The following is a 12571-nucleotide window of genomic DNA, read 5'->3' on the forward strand; positions in this document are numbered from 1 at the left end:
TTGCTAATTATCTTCTGGCAGCTTTTTTTAAAATTCCCCTTTTGTTTCGTAGTTTGAAAAAAAGTAAAACAAAAAATGTGCAAATATATACCTAACGGATACTTAACAAAAAGAAAGCAAACAAACAAGCAATTGAAGAAAACAAATGTAATGACATTAAGAACCTCGCTTGCATAAAGAAGCGTAACATTTGTCTTTAAAAGACTTTAGTGAGTCTTAGGAACACCGTAATAAAGGTTTGTTTAGCTTCAGTTTCAAGCTTTAGTTGCAAGAAACTGGGTAATCAGAAACCTACGGCGAATACAGTTCGCAAGGCAAGAAGAAGAAATTTATGCTGAATGCGGGCAAGATGAACGAACATCTATTTATTAAAGTTACTGTGTTTTGCCCTTCTCTTTTCGAAAAAAAAAACTCAACAAAGTAAGATAAAGCATCCACGGAAATCTCTTACCAGTTAAAACCAATGGTTCCTGTCTTGAGGAGAAATAAAGCCACCAACTCCAGTACCTCAACCGATCCATTTTCAGCTGTAACGAAAACCCTTGTATTAGGTAATTTATTCAAGATTGTAAGGTCTTGTAAGATTTGCCATCACATTCGCCCGGGCAGTTTGCCACTGGGGATAATGAAAAGAATAAGACGATCGTCGTATTTTCTTCATCTTTATCCCCAAGTGGCAAACTTCCCGTGCGAATGTGATGTCAAGTCTAAAAACCTTGAATAAATTACTAAGTACAAGAGCTTTCAGTGCAGCTGAAAAATGGACAGTTAGAAGAACTGGAGTTGGTGGCTTTATTTCTCCTCAAAACGGAAACCTGCGACGCTAAAAACTCTTGAGAGTTTTTCCTAGATATATGCTATATTTTGTCTTGTTAAGATAGGTTTTGAAAAGAGAGGGACAAATACAAACTTTTAGTATCCTTGCAGATAGGAGATAGTCCGTCGGCAGTTTTCCTCTAATTGTGCGTCAACTTTCACAAATGTGTTAGCGTTGCATTTAAGGTTAAATTTGACCAGCTATTTGTGCAACGAGTTCTACGGTCACGATTGAATTCAAACTTGCAGATATAAAACTAGAGAGCCCTGAGGCGTATTTGCTAAGTTAGAGAAAAATCTGTCTTAGGGTTTCGAAATTATCGACATTTTTTGTAAAAATGTGGTTTTAAACATATGCCGATATCTCAAACGTTTTTATTTCTACAAGAAAATAAATAACAGTTTCTTAAAGTTCGACCATTTTTTTATTATGGATGCCAAAAATCATAGAAATAGGTTAAATCTTTCTTGCCGAAAAACGGGATTAAAAAGCATAACCAACGCGCATATAAATAGGTTCGGGCCACCTTAAGTTAAACGTTATCATGAGCCATTATTCTTGTCAGAAAATGTGTTTTCCGTTTTTCAAAAGGAGGATTAATAGCTCACCGGAAATTAATTTAGGAGAAAAAGAAACACAAATACCTGAGTTGAAAAATATTGTCCCTTTCTCGCCTTATTTGATGGTTTAACTGTTAATTAACATGGTGTATGCTTTGCAAACAATAAACAAACTGTCCACACATATATTTAATAATGAATTTATTATTCGAGTGTGAGCTTTTCCAGCAAAGTTTTAAACCAGAAATAAACTGCATCTTCCATATATGGTAAATGACATCATAAATGACAGGATCATATTTAACTTCAAACGAAAAATGAAGCTGCAGCAATTACTACTACGGGTGCAAGGAAGTTCGAACTCATAAATGGCAATCTCTTATGCAAATTTCAATAGTATCTGAAACACATGCCTCTGATATTTTAAACGTCCCGTGTTCGGAACTAGGCCCCAATACCGCCGGTTTAAAAGCGCATAACATAGTGTCATATATCATATATCTATCAATTATTGAATGAGGTTGAATACGATAGAGAAAATTATGCAGATCGAGGAGAATTTTATCCACCAAGGTGTAAAACAGCTTCCTAGATCTGCATAATTCACATTAAACGAAAGCCAAGTTCAATAATTGTTTCATTATTCATTCATAATATTTCTAAGTTCTTAACAACCTCCACTCTTCGTAGACTTTCTTCAAAACTGTGGCTTACTTCTCAGGACGGTTTCAGGATATAAACAGATGTTTTTTTTTCTTGCAGATACTACTCAAACAGTAGATATCATCCATCGAGCAATATGTTTTTCGTATTCTTGCATTTCGTCCTTTCAGTTTTAGTCAGAAATTAATCTATTTCGTCATCGGACGACCGTGAACACCATTTTTATAGTTCACTCGGGAAAAAACAGTTAGGCTTTGATCGATGGGATATTTGCCTTGAAGCGAGGCTGCTTGCGCATTATATCATCGATCTATGGTATATTGCTCGTATCTTCCAAATTTGGTCAACACCAGCTGGTAATAAAGAATTAGCCGGGGGATGTGAGCCAGTCAGAAACGGGGAAATATTTTAAATGAATATTAAATCTTATTATTCAACTTTACTCAGCAGAGTACAAATAACACCCAAAACGAGTACAAATATCTCACAGTATTTGTACTCCAGAAGACCGGTTTGACCAGGTTTTACAAACGTTTACGTTACACATGGCAGAAAATGCACTGTCTGTTGAATAAAACCGTGTTTTTAGAATAAAGTTGCCTCAACAATGAAACGTCGACATTAATTAAAAATAGTCAGAACATATAAACATTTTAAAAGCTTATTTAATTTCAAAATACAACAGAGAAGATCAAAACAGACCTGAACGTGTGCATGAGATGCATGGCGATGGCGACAATCCGTGACACAAACAACGTTGATTAAATAAAATCCCCGCCGAGGAGCTTAACAGTCTTCTCTTCTAGTCCTTTTAAAATGTGATGAAACTCGATATGGAAGACATTAGACGTTCTCTAAAGTCTTAACGTTAGCACTAATCCCGGTGACGATGAGGTTTTAAGTCCGCTGTTTACAAGTAGCTCTTTAAAACGCCTTTAATTCGGGGGAGATTTTTCATCTTTCCATCGCAGTTTGCTCTGCTTAGTTTATCTTCTTGCAGTCGGTTGTACATAACAACCGGGAGACCATCATAAGTCATTCCATGTCTGTTTTCGTAGCAAATGTTTGAAAGATAGCACCCCGAAGCGCCGAGAAATCCGACCAAATTTGATTTGCTGAGTAAACTAGTTTGAAGAGTTTTCATTTTAGACCAATAGTCAACAACGTTGCATAAAGTGCGCGAAAACTGGACTTGCAAAGTAGTCACGTTAATCTGTCACGCAATCTCGTTTTACGTATTTACTGAGTTCTGTTTTAAAACATTTCGAGTTGAATAATAAATCTCTTATTGCACGGTTTATTATGTGGTATTGTGGGATATTTTTACTCGTCTCCCACTATGAAAGCCGAGTTTAGTCTAATACGCGCGCTTATACTACTACATCAAAAATTTCAGTGGTATTTCAGCTTAATTTGAAATACCTACATATGAAAATTACAAACTTTTTGCGGGTAGTAGTGTAAAAAATTAATAGCATGATTTGTACGTGATATTTGGCATAAATACCACTCGTGATATTTCAAAATTGTCTCAAATTTCACTCGCCTAACGGCTCGTGAAATTACGTGTAACAATTTCGAAATATCACTCGTGGTATTTATGCTAAATATCACCATAGTTAATTGAGAGGAATGGTTATGAAACCCGTAAGACTCCTTTGTTATATGTTTTTATGGACCTGAAAGTGCACAACGTTCAAAAGAATTCCTATCATTTTGATTGTATTGACCAATATAAACGTTGCATTAATTTATTCCGTAACAATTTGCCAACAGAAACTAAAGGATTGTGCACTTTCAGGGTGCTTCCAACATTAACTGCAGCACTGTTGTTTTTATCATTGATGTTTGCCGTTTTTCATAACCAGTCTCCTCTAATAACTATGATATCACTACTAATCATGCTATTACCTATACTAACTTCAAACTGACATACAGAGAGAATTATGGGAAGTTATGAAAAACTTTTTTGGGGGGGAGGGGGGTTGGTAGATTAATACCAGTGAGAAACTCATCAGTCTAAATACTGAAGCCTATCCAGTAAATATTCGCTAAAAAATTAAAAAAATAAAAAGTAACTATGAAAGAAAAAAAACATGCACCACTACAACACTCAGCCAGAAGGTATATTTTGCAAATCCAGTCAGATATATACATATAATATACCGTAAAATTCCGAAAAAAAGCTTCGGTGCTTACATATACTTTTCAAAGGCCCTTTTTGAGGGGCTTATTTTTGGAGGTACTTATGTTCGGAGGGGCTTATCTACGGAGAGAAATTTGCGTTTCAAAATCGATTGGGCAAGCCTTGTAGTTGGAAATAAATTTACCGTTTTTGCGTTGCTTTACTTTGTATTTGAGGGCAATTTTCCAAGTACAAGTCCTCGGGGGGCTTATATTTGGAGGGGCGATTTAACGGAGGGTTTTTCGCGTTACCGGTTTGGGGGGCATACATTTGGAGGGACTTATACATGGAGGGGCTTATTTTCGGAATTTTACGGTATATTGTAATAAAAGCGAAGAACGCGTCGGAAGTCTTGAACGACAATTCCATTATATTATTTATCGCTCTTGAAAAGTTGAGCATTCTAGAAGGTTGTTCTAACCAGTTCAGAATGTATTATATGTTATGTACGTTATATTATATATTCATAGTTAGAAAATTATCCTTATTAAAAACTGAACCATTGGATAATCTAGGGCTCTGATTGGCGTAGCCATCATGGTATATGAGCCATTATACCATGCTCTCCAAATATGGTAACTGAGGAGTCTGCTCCAAATTAAAAACAAGTTGAAAATCGGTTGTTTTTACAGATAAATTCTTTAAGAATTCTCGATATTTTTTGGGCGTTTTTAATAAAACGAGTACTGCACTCGCGCTTGTTGGATATGAGATTTTATTATATAGATACTAATGAAATACCAGGATTTTCCTTTTACTAAAAAATCATATCTTCATCGCGCGTAGTGAAGATACTATTTCTATCTTTCACGTGTGAGGATATTGGTGTCGCCATGGTTAGCCAAAATTTTTCTCTTCTTCATTCGAATTTTGACTTTTTTGAACTGAAAATATAAGTATTATTAACATTTATTTCACGAGGGCGCGTTGGACATGAGATAGTAGATAGCCAACGAGGCGCGTAGCTGGTCAAGGTACTTTAGTTCCATGTATTCTCATGTGTTTTTCGATAAACTTTCAAACAAGATCTTGTGGCTTTTTTGTTTGTTTGTTTTTCCCGATGAAATTGCATTTTCTAGTATTCTAAGAGATGAATTCAAACGATTTTCTTCGGGCGCCATTCTATCCTTCGCCAAAAAAATCTCAGCTATTGTAGCTTCCAATTTTAAACTGACGCGTACACCGACCCGACCATTTATGGAAAGCATAGTATAATGGCTATTACTAAAAACTGAATCATTGGATAATGCAATTCTAGCATTTTGATTGGCTTAGCCGTTATGGTATATGAGCTATTATACCATGCTCTCCATATATGGTCGGTGTACGCGTCAGTTTAAAATTGGAAGCTAACTGAGATTTTTTTTCGCGAAGGATAGAACGGCGCCCGAAGCAAATCGTTTTAATTCATTTCTTAGAATACTAGAAATGCAATTTCATCGAAAGAAAAAAGACAAAAACAAACAAAAAGGCCACAAGAGCTTGTTTGAAAGTTTGTCGAAAAACACATGAAAACACATGGAACTAAAGTACCTTGACCAGCTACGAAAGAAGACAAGTGTTGTTTCTTCATGATCGCGAAGCCATTCGCCGATCGAGTCACTCGCCGATAGATAACTGCGGCTTGTTTATCCGACATCAAGAATATAAATCACAAGTAACCAGCTACAAATACAGGCTATGCAGCCATTCACTAGAGCAATCGAGGCGGCAGTATAGCTTCTTTTCTCGTTCAGCAAAACCAGCTTGTGGCTTCAAACAACTTCATAACAAGCGACCGAGGTAACAGTTTTTCTTCGTTGTTCTTACTTTTATAACTGCACCGAAAATCCAAATTCACAGTAATTTCGACGGCTGTCACTTAAAAATTCTTTTCCTTCACATTTAGCTGTGCTGCTGTGTAAAATCCTAGAATCCCGATGAGTTTTTAAAAAACTAATGTTCATCGCTACAATGTTTTGATTTTTCATTCATGCAGTCCAGGCGAGTCCGTTCGCGCGTTGACAGTTTTAATAGACGTGTGACATGTGAATAGCGGAGGTCCCTTGTCTTTTCCGGTTTGTTCTAGTCGGGGAGATTCAACGAGATTTTGTGGGCGTTTTTAAAGGGGCTATGTCAGCTCGAGAGCATGCGCTCTAAGGTTATACAAATTACTTTCAACTGTCAAAATTCTATTGTTTTTAACGCGTGACTTTCTCCATGTGCGCTCTGAGGTTATGCAAATTACTTTCAACTGTCAAAATTCTATTGTTTTTAACGCGCGTGACTTTCTCCATGTTCTCTGTCACGTCCAAGGCTCCGAATTTAGAGAGGTTAACAAGCGAAATGTGTTTAGATAAGGGATATTTCGATAGAATTTACGGAACGTTTCTTTTCTGGTTATGCTAGATCAAGAATAAAGTTGTGACGAAGATTTTACTTATAGTTTTGGAGTAAAAACGCATGCCATTCATAAAATAGTGCGCAAACAAAAATTCAACAACATATTGTCTTATTCAACAAAATAAATCGAAGTTGTATTTTACAAACGAGCTACAAAAGACGCTACACTTAAGATAAAGACCAAGCCTGTTTCAAATCATTAACAATTAGACTTGTCTGTCGCTAGTGATTTTATAATTTAGATGCTGATAGAACAAGAGACATCAAGTCTTTGTTTTGATCTTAGGGAAACATACATTATCGCGCAAAATTGTTCGATCGTGCCGAATCACTGCGACGTCGAGAAAACAGAACCAAGCATCATTGGTATATTACTCCACTATAAGCAGTCCGTTGATAAAAAGGGAAAGTAAACTCTACTATTTTCCAAAAATATGCTCAAACACAAACAGTTCAAAAACATAGCATTTACAGGATCTAACTCGTACTAAGGTGCCTCTCTAAGTCCGTTGAGAACAATCTGGACGAGCAAACGGTCGTGTTTATCTTTGCCGTAAATCCAGATAAATACAAGAAGGAATCTAGCCGAATTTTATAATGTTTCCTTCGCCAGGAGTTTAGTTTGGTCACGAAAGGGATGGCCTGATGCTCTTGTAATCGTTTACCAAAAACGGCCGCCGCCAACTCGATAACCGCTTCATTATATGTCCACATACTTTGAGCACAAGAAAAATCCAAGAGCCAGAACCCTCTAAAATAACTCAATAGAAAGGTTCTGTGAACTATAGGGAAGATTCCATCAAAGATTCCATCACTCATTGTGGAGAAGCCGTCATTAACTCTGCCATTACAACGGCCGCTGATAAGAGGACACAGTAAATCCACGTAAAAACATTCCACAGGCAAACAATTTCAAAATAACGCCAAAAAATTATTCTGTTATCACAATAGGACGATTCTTAATACAAAACTTCGCTAACTATCGAACGATGGCTGAGATTTAGACAGATAAAAACAGCCTTCCAAAATCTCCGACAGAACTTGAAAAAGACGGGCCGACTTTTTCAAGTTTGTTTTCATTGGCTCGCGCATGCGTGTGGGGTGACATAGCCCCTTTAATAAAACAATTATTCCACTCGCGCTTGTTGGATATGAGATGATTATAGCCAACTCGGCGCTACGCGCCTCGTTGGCTGTCTGTCATCTCATATCCAACGCGCCCTCGTGGAATAATTGTTAAATATACCATAATGGCCAAGCCAATCAAAACGCTAGAATTGCATTATCAAATGATTCAGTTTTTAATAATAATCTTTATTTCTCCTCTATAACTTTATATCCGAGTTTCATAACATTTTTGTGACAGGCATTTTGCGATAAGTGACCACTTTAATTGCTCTATTTTTCTGTTTCGAAAATGAATAAAAAAAAGTTGTGTTTTATGTAGGAATTTCATCAGTTTCTATAAAATAAACAGAACGTTACATGGCCGCTTGGGTATGCGAATTTTATGTTCTCGTGCTGAAAGTATCTCTCATTCGTATCCCCGCGCGGCCATGTAATATCCTCTATATTATAGCCAACACGGCGCTACGTGTCTCGTTGGCTATGCCGGCACCATCTCATATCTGAAATTCTGAAAAACGTCCCTGCACTATAATGTAAAAAAAAAACGGACATCATATTGTTTGTCTGCCTTTTATTCTGCAGAGTTACCAGGACTAATCCAGATAGGATCAAATAAAACTGTACTTATTGTAGGCTTCCTTCAAACCAGTTGTGTTAAATTAGAAGGCTCTGTAGATAGAGATTTGATGGTAATTGTTATCTTTTTGTCACCTGAAATTGCTCAAGGTGTAAAAACCATTTGCCAAAATTATAAAGCTCTGTCTTAAGGGATTCTGAGATCGTGTCCCAGTATTTTAGCAATTACACCATTTGTTCCTAAGCCTAATGTTTTACTTATACAGTATATTATTTTAGTTACCATTAATAATTTGTACTATTAATGACCTCAGTTTCTTAGAAGCTATACAGTTTGTCCATTTTTCTTTTCCTATGCCCTTGGCTGAGTGATACTACTGTTGACTAACTCGATTCTTTGTGGTTAGGAATCTGTGCGGCGTTTGGTTGCCAATAAACTTCAACAGCAGCGCAGCAATCTCTTCATCTTCTCTCTGAATCGTTGGTTGATTAGCGCGTATACAAATGGATTGACTGCGCAGTTGAACATGATGATGGTGTGAACAATAGGAAATATGACGGGACTGAACTTAAAGCTGGTTGTTTCCTCGACGGTGTGAAGTATTACATCTGGGAGCCAAGTGATACCAAATATGGCACTGACTGTTACAATCATTAAGGTCACTCGCTTTCGTACCCTCAGCACACCCTGCGTTAAAAAAAAAAAAATACAGAAATCAAATTTACAGGTTAAATTAAAATTTGCTGTAGCAGAAAAGTGCCTGTTAATATGAGATGATTTAGCTCTTGTTAGCCGGGCTGGCTCGGCTCATGCCTTGTTTTCTCTTTAAGTTTTCGTTGTGTTTATATGAGGAGGCTTTGTCTAGATCTCTGCTAGAGCAACTGGGATCTTGGTTAGCTGCCTTCTCATAATAAGCAAAATGAGGAAACAAGACAATTGAGCCGAGCTGTAGCCCCGTAAATCAGGCCATCCCAGCTAACCGGGCTGTCTCACCTCTTATAAACAGGCTTCGAGTAAAAAAAAGAAGCAAGATTTACTTTCGCGACGGTGCCGTAGGTTTTCTCGGTTTGCCTTCCACCTCTCGCTTTGTACATTCGCGTCTGTTACCGTCGAGTAATATTAAAAGTTCACGTTTGTCACAAATCGCGCGTGTCTTCGATGTATCAACCATTCCCTGACATGGTTTGATTTACAGTTCGATTATTAAAACATGTGTTAGTAACGAGGTAAACTGGGTATAAAATGACTTTATTAAAACCGCCGAAACACCTGGGAAACAGTATCAAACAATTAGTGCCAAATAGTTACAAGTAAACAATGGAAAGCAATGACATTTTAAGCGTAATAGTGCGTAGTATTCTACAACGATCTATTAAAAGGATAAAATCACTCTGGCTATAAAGACAGAAATAAAGTCAGATGAAAGAAGGCGATTAGAATGTTATCTAATGTTGAGTACTAAACCTTATCAGAAGAGCTTAGACCTAAGAGTAATTCTACGTTTTAACGTTTTGATGTGATAAAGAAAATACCATTTGTCGATGCCTGCGTTCAACGTTGTTACCCTTGGCCCACAAAGTGTACATGGCTCTGGAATATAACCCAGTCATCACCGCAATGGAGATAACAACCATCGCAAACCATGAGAACATAGAACCGTCGCGTATCCACGTTTTGTAGGAAAGCGGCGTCTTGGTGCAGAATTTTGAATCAAACTTCCTGAATTTCTTGTCCAATGCCATGTTTATTACTCCCGGAATTTTAGAAAGGAAAGAAAAGGTCCAAAAACTAGGTATTATGATCTAGTAATAAAACGTTAAAAACAACATTAGGAGAGAGAAGTTAATGTATCATCCATATACCTAACAGTTGTGGTTCAAAAGGCTACAAGTTCGTTGAACTAGGAAATAGCACGATTAAAACTGCTTTTCTCTCTCACGGTGGAAAAATCCTTAATTCATGCAAGAAATTCTGAGTGTGTGGAATTAAATATTTGGGTGAGGTGTCTTAAATGAAAGCTATTGAGCAGTTCTATACTATGGTACTACTTATTCATAGATACTGTACAGTAATTTACTTCAGTGCATTTTGTTGCATCCAGTTGGGGATTCCTCAATGCCTAGCCTCTTCCTACATGTTTTGAAATTATGAAAAGCTATAGGCCTAAAAGTGGGATGTCTGTCTATTGAATTTGTTGTGTTAGTCTATATTTATTGACTTAATTTTTGTAGTCTTTGTTATGAGTTTACCAGAGTAGTGGCTTATTGTTAGGTCAGTATGAGATTGCGACATACCTTCAGTCTGCGCATGGTAAGATTTACTTTGCTGCCATGGGGGCATACAATGCTTAAATATCGCTCTGTGGCAATAGAAACCAGAGTCAAGACTGAAGTAGTAGCACCGACCCATGCAAAGGTTCCCTTTGTAAGTACTAAGCACAACACCTTGCCAGTTACTCCCCCTGGGTGACTGTGTCCCCAAGCCATGCGCGGTAGAGGGATTGTTGTATAAATGATATCCGCCACTGCGAGGTTTACTAGTAGGTAATTTATGGGATTTCTGTGAAATTACATGATAACGTTACTCAACGTATTGCTATGTAGTCGACTTTGTCACGTTTTAAGTATTAGCCTTTATACAAAATGGCAGGAAGATCTTGGAAAGCGAGGAGACAGGTCTTTTAAATCGTGATGTTATCAAACTTTGAATAGAGCGTTATCATAATTAACGGCCTGTTTATTTGGAGGTGGGGGACCCCAGGTAGCTGAGGTAACTCGCTTAGGTGGGGTAACCCTCTTGTCCATATAATCTCTCATTTTAATTTGATCACGTTTACATGATAGGTGGGGTGACCTGCCAAGGGGGGTAGCCCGGTCTACCAGACCGGGTTACCCTCTCAGCCGGGGTCAAATTTTGCCATGTAAACGTTTCAAGGTGGGTAACCCGCCAGGCCGGGGTCGGATTCTTAATACATCAAATTCGCGCAAAATTCACTTTGGCGGTGGCTTTGCCTCATTATTAAAGTTAATAATGGAAAGCCATTGCACTGAAGCTTGCAGCCAGAGCAACAAGAGAGTGTAGAAGTGCATTACTCTCTAAAACTCGCAGTTTGCCGGCATTTTTCTTGTTTACGTGCTTAGCGACCATTCAATAATCTTGAGAAAGTGCACCCCGGGATGGCGGGGTTGTAAGATTGCATGTAAAGGAGGATTATTTTTTTACCCCACCTAAGCAGGTTACCTCACCTATCTGGGGCCCCACACCTCCATGTAAACAGGCCGTAAGTTTCGCGCCTTATGTAAATCTTCAGTTGGACTCATAACGGACAGGCACGATAAATTCCGCAAGACAAATCGAATGGTAAAAATATATACGCCATCAAGTGGCTAATGGCAGTAAGTAATGTCTCTGAATAGGTATCTACCAGGCAACCATGTACTTACCTCATGTCACGATTCTTCTTAATAACGACACAAACAAAAGAGTTTCCAATGATACTTGTGATGATAAGCACTGCTGTTACTATTGTCACAGCGATTTCAGCTGATTCGGACATGACTATGTCGTGTTGGTCACGATAACTGAAAGTATTACTGATATAAAAAAAATGAATACATATTTGGCTATAGATCTACTCAGACCCTTTACATCAAAAGAAAGACCATTGGCAGGCCCGCTCACCCTCACCTAGAGTCTTTACGTCGATCCCGTGACTATAAAGGGACTTATGAACGGAAAAAGGCTCTTCATGCTCCATATACAATGCAAGGGGCTCCGATTACAAAGAAGAAGCAAAATTATAGAACGTGTTTCTTTTCAATTTTTTCCTCTGCTTTTATCAGATGGTTTTCCTTTTTACAAAGTATCTTTGTTACCACGTTATATAAGTTGATAAAATGTACCAAATAAATAAATAAATGTTTTTTCCCCTCGCTAATTAGCTGGACAAATTGCTCTTCAAAGATCCGAACGAGCGCGGGTGCCCTTCTACTGAAACGTAATTTTACGATGAGCATTTTTAAAAATTGAAATGATAAGTACGATTTAGTATAAATGATGAATAAAGAAATCAGCGGCTAGTTTAGTGGACTGACTTTTTTCTAGCAAAAGTCAGAAATAAACTATTCACATGACCTTGCGGTCTTTTCTTGAAGCCCTTTTGCTTTTCCTCCGACAACGTTTTTTGAAATAGCAGTATGCTTAACGGATACTTATTAAAAAGCAAGCTAACAACCAGGCAGACACAGGAGGCAAATGTA

General features: G+C 37.6%; 1 long non-coding RNA gene across 1 annotated transcript; it reads right to left on the reverse strand.

The window, feature by feature from the left end:
- Nucleotides 1-9881: 9881 nt before the first annotated feature.
- On the reverse strand, nt 9882-11871 carry LOC140938179 (uncharacterized). Its single transcript, XR_012165529.1, has 3 exons — nt 11756-11871; nt 10607-10871; nt 9882-10114 (listed from the first exon to the last, which is right to left on the reverse strand). It is a non-coding gene; the product is annotated as an uncharacterized lncRNA (long non-coding RNA).
- Between the last annotated feature and the right edge of the window lie 700 nt (nt 11872-12571).

This window comes from Porites lutea, chromosome 1 (genome assembly GCF_958299795.1).
Source record: "Porites lutea chromosome 1, jaPorLute2.1, whole genome shotgun sequence".
Classification (NCBI taxonomy): domain Eukaryota; kingdom Metazoa; phylum Cnidaria; class Anthozoa; order Scleractinia; family Poritidae; genus Porites; species Porites lutea.